Here is a 5237-nt window from a genome sequence, read left to right as displayed (position 1 = left end):
ATCATGACCTGAGCCAAGGGCAGCAGCATTAACTCACTGAGACACCCAGGCGCCCCTACATAAGTTTTTAAAGATAATACTAGATAGTGGGTTACACAACATGTGGTATTTTACAGCATAACTGATCTCATTCAACGATTGTAGGTAGCTAATGCCCCTTGATGAATTCCCTATATCCACACCATTTAATAATTTCACAATTTGGTTGCTCCCACTAAGGCATAGAGTCTTTTTTCCCCACTTACTTAAGTCTTAACTGACCTTGTGAATTGCCTTTTCCAAAAGAATGTGATAGAAGTGATGATCTATAAGTTCCAGAGATTAAGCCCTTAGAAAGAATAACTTCCATTTTTGCCCTCTTGAAAACCTGAGATCATCATCTAGACAAAAGCCCAGAGTAACCTACTGTAGGATTGGAAGCCACGTGGAGAAGAGTCAAAGTACCTTAACCAACAGTCATCATCAGTTGTCAGACATGAGAGTGATAACATCTGGGACTCTAGTTCCAAGTGAGCTGTCACATGACTGCAACCATATGAAAGAGCTCAGGCAAGACAAGAAGAAGAAACACTCACGTGGTCTACTCACAAAATTAAGAAAATAATAAATTTTGATGTTTTAAGTCACTAAGTTTTGGAATGTATTTTTTTTTCTTGAGCAATGGATTTTTTTTTTAAAGATTGTATTTATTTATTTGACAGACAGAGATCACAAGTAGGCAGAGAAGCAGGCAGAGAGGGAGGAGGAAGCAGGCTCCCCACTGAGCAGAGAGCCCAATGTGGGACTTGATCCCACAACCCTGAGATCATGACCTGAGCCAAAGGCAAGGGCTTTAACCCACTGAGCCACCCACACGCCCTGAGCAATGGATTTTTAAAAGCAACCTCTAAGAGAAGTTCTGAACTTTGTGTCTAATTGAACATATTTTAGAGGTGGGGGAGGGGCAGAGGGAAAGGGAGAGAAAGAATCTTAAGCAGGCTCACGCCCAGCATGACATGGGGCTCTGTTTTACAACCCTGAGAAAATGACGTGAGCCAAAATCAAGAGTTCAATGCTTCACCAACTGAGCTACCAAGGTGACCCTCTTATTGGACCATTTTAATGGTACAGATTCATTCCTTCAGCAATCAATGTGACTGAAGGAATTATGTATGCTGATTGGCTTAGGGCTGAATTTTTGCTTTTCCTTGAACTAGTTAGTGTAGCAAGAAGTTGTCATGAGTGGCTTAGGTCAAACCAGGTCATCCCTAGCACTGAGGGTGGGTTCAATCTCATGGAAACCAGTGGAGTAGGAGTAAAGGGGATGCTACAGAGGCAATTACAATGTCTAGGACAGGAGGGAGGAGGCTAGTAACTCACCTTGGAAAAGTTTCTGTTCATGACCATTATCCATTGTTGCTTCTCTTGAACCCAACATTATCACTATGGAAATGCTGGCACCTTTGCCCAACTTGCAACTATTAGAATTGTCACCTTTGAGTCTACCTAATCGCTGCTGCCATTACTTCAAGCCATTGCTGCCAACATTATGAAACTACTTCATAGCTTCAGTAATCATGACTTTCAGCGTGAGCTGCAGCTACTGCCAAAGTGCTGGACTGCGTTCCAACCTAAACTGAACTGAGAACAGGGTATAGGGAAGGTCTAACCGAAAGGTAAAGTTGGAAAGACAGAAGACATGAGGCAGAAATAAAGGACAAACGGGGAAGAAGAGGAGAGTATGTGGCCCCACCTTGGTGGCAAAGGCACAGAATTCACAGGTGATCTGGAAAAGACTGTGTGTCCCTGCCATTAGAAGCACAGTAGTTTTGGGGGTGACAAGAACAGCTCTGACTGCAAAATCATCTATAAAAGAGAGAAAAGTCAATGTCCAGTGGAGGAGCCAGAATTTTAGGAAGTACTCTGAGTTCTGACACTCTCCATACCTGCCACCCAGAATGATCTGTGGGCCTGCCTTGGAAGTCAAACATCTGGATCCCTGAAGAGTGTCTCATTGCCTCCAGGATCTCATTCATACATTCCCTAAGTAGCTGCCAGAGAGGATTTTCTCACTTTAACAACTGTGAAGCCCTAGGAGGTTCTGTGTATTTCCACTTCTTATGTTTGGCTGCTGCTTTGAAAGTGCTCTACAGTTGCACCCCAGGTCAGGTTGACATGTGTAGTCTGTGGGATGTGGGGAGAGTGAAAAAGAAAAAGCTGGAAGGGGATATGCATATCCCAGGCAGAATTCTCTCAGCTCTTACATTCTGTTCTCTCACATTTGTATGCATTTCTGTCATATTTTATTTTTTAAAATGTGGTACCAAATTAGTGGGTTCTACTTGATTATATTTTCTATTTGAGTGTGCATCCATATTCATAAAAGCATTGGATCCCTAGTTTTCCTTTTTTGTGCTCTCCTTAACAAATTTTATTATTAAAGTTAACCTGAACTCTTACCATAAATGAGAAATCATCTAAAAAAATCTGTGATCTGGAATAGTTTAATAACATTGAAATTATCTGGATTAAACATGTGAGCTGGAAGGCAGTTGTAAGATAACCCATCCAATAGTAGTCCCTATTTAAATAGTAGTGATTAACCTAACTTGCAACATCTATTTATATTCGATTATGAGAAATTTTTTTATTAAATTTTTTATTTATTTCTTATTTTTTAATAAACATATAATGGATTTTTATCCCCAGGGGTACAGGTCTGTGAATCACCAGGTTTACACACTTCACAGCACTCACCATAGCACATACCCTCCCCAATGTACATAACCCCCCTCCCCCTCTCCCAACCCCTCCTCCCCCCAGCAACCCTCTGTTTTGTGAGATTAAGAGTCACTTATGGTTTGTCTCCCTCCCAATCCCATCTCGATTCACTTATTCTTCTCCTATCCCCTAACAACCCATGTTGCATCTCCATGTCCTCATATCAGGGAGATCATATGACAGTTGTCTTTCTCCGATTGACTTATTTCACTAAGCATGATACCCTCTAGTTCCATCCATGTCATCGCAAATGGCAAGATTTCATTTCTTTTGATGGCTGCATAGTATTCCATTGTGTATATATACCACACCTTCTTTATCCATTCATCTGTTGATGGACATCTAGGTTCTTTCCATAATTTGGCTATTGTAGACATTGCTGCTATAAACATTCATGTGCACGTGCCCCTTCGGATCACTATGTTTGTATCTTAGGGTAAATACCCAGTAGTGCAATTGTTGGGTCATAGGGTAGTTCTATTTTCAACATTTTGAGGAACCTCCTTGCTGTTTTCCAGAGTGGCTGCACCAGCTTGCATTCCCACCAACAGTGGAGGAGGGTTCCCCTTTCTCTGCATCCTCGCCAGCATCTGTCATTTCCTGACTTGTTAATTTTAGCCATTCTGACTGGTGTGAGGTGATATCTCATTGTGGTTTTGATTTGTATTTCCCTGATGCCGAGTGATGTGGAACACGTTTTCATGTGTCTGTTGGCCATCTGGATGTCTTCTTTGCAGAAATGTCTGTTCATGTCCTCTACCCATTTCTTGATTGGATTGTTTGTTCTTTGGGTGTTGAGTTTGCTAAGTTCCTTATAGATTTTGGGCACTAACCCTTTATCTGATATGTCGTTTGCAAATATCTTCTCCCATTCTGTCAGTTGTCTTTTGGTTTTGTTAACTGTTTCCTTTGCTGTGCAAAAGCTTTTGATCTTGATGAAATCGCAATAGTTCATTTTTGCCCTTGCTTCCCTTGCCTTTGCCATTGTTCCTAGGAAGATGTTGCTGCAGCTGAGGTCGAAGAGGTTGCTGCCTGTGTTCTCCTCAAGGATTTTGATGGATTCCTTTCTCACATTGAGGTCCTTCATCCACTTTGAGTCTATTTTCATGTGTGGCATAAGGAAGTTGTCCAATTTCATTTTTCTGCATGTGGCTGTCCAATTTTCCCAGCACCATTTATTGAAGAGGATACCTTTTTTCCACTGGACATTCTTTCCTGCTCTGTCAAAGATCAGTTGACCATAGAGTTGAGGGTCTATTTCTGGGCTCTCTATTCTGTTCCATTGATCTATGTGTCTGTTTTTGTGCCAGTACCATGCTGTCTTGATGTAGAGCTTGAAGTCCGGAATTGTGATGCCACCAACTTTGGCTTTCTTTTTCTATATTCCTTTGGTTATTCGAGGTCTTTTCTGGTTCCATATAAATTTCAGGATTATTTGTTCCATTTCTTTGAAAAAAACGGATGGGATTTTGATAGGGATTGCATTAAATGTGTAGATTGCTTTAGGTAGCATAGACGTTTTCACAATATTTATTCTTCCAATCCAGAAGCATGGAACATTTTTCCATTTCTTTGTGTCTTCCTCAATTTCTTTCATGAGTACTTTATATTTTTCTGCATATAGATTTTTAGCCTCCTTGGTTAGGTTTATTCCGAGGTATCTTATAGTTTTGTGTGCAATTGTAAATGGGATTGACTCCTTATTTTATCTTTCTTCTGTCTTGTTGTTGGTGTAGAGAAATGCAACTGATTTCTGTGCATTGATTCTTTTTTTTTTTTTTTTTTTTGTGGTGAATTTTCCGCCTTGTCATTTTGTCCAGATAAGAGTATATGAAGGAGCAAGTAAAATACTAAAAGGGTGGCAAAGACCCCAGAAAAATGCGCTTTAACCAAATAAGAAGAGACCCCAAATCCTGCGGGGGAGAAAGGGGATAAAAAGAGGTTCATAAAAAAAAAGAAAAATTTAAAAAAGAAAAAATATTAAAAAGAATATATATATATATATATATTAGAAAATTAGTTAAAAACTTTAAAAAAGAAAAGGGTAAAAGTTAAAAAAAATTTAGCAGAAGAAGAAAAAAATTGAAAAAAAAATTTAAATTAACTGCAAGACTAAAGAATCATGGGGAGAAAGCCATGAGCTCCGTACTTTGCTTTTTCTTCCTCTGGAATTCCGCTGCTGTCCTTGGTATTGAACCTGCTCTCCTTGGTAGGTGAACTTGGTCCTGGCTGGATTTCCTCTTGATCTTCTGGGGGAGGGGCCTGTTGTAGTGATTCTCAAGTGTCTTTGCCCGAGGCGGAATTGCACCGCCCTCACCAGGCGCCGGCTGAGTAATCCACTTGGCTTTGCTTTCGGGAACTTTTGTTCCCTGAACACTTTCTGTAGAGTTCTGGAGGACAGGAATGAAAATGGTGGTCTCCCAGTCTCTGGCCCGGAGGAGCCGAGAGCCAGGCCCCCACTCCTGAGTGCGCCCCCA

This window comes from Meles meles, unplaced genomic scaffold (assembly GCF_922984935.1).
Source record: "Meles meles unplaced genomic scaffold, mMelMel3.1 paternal haplotype, whole genome shotgun sequence".
Taxonomy (NCBI): Eukaryota; Metazoa; Chordata; class Mammalia; order Carnivora; family Mustelidae; genus Meles; species Meles meles.
Note: the sequence above shows the minus strand (reverse complement) of the source record.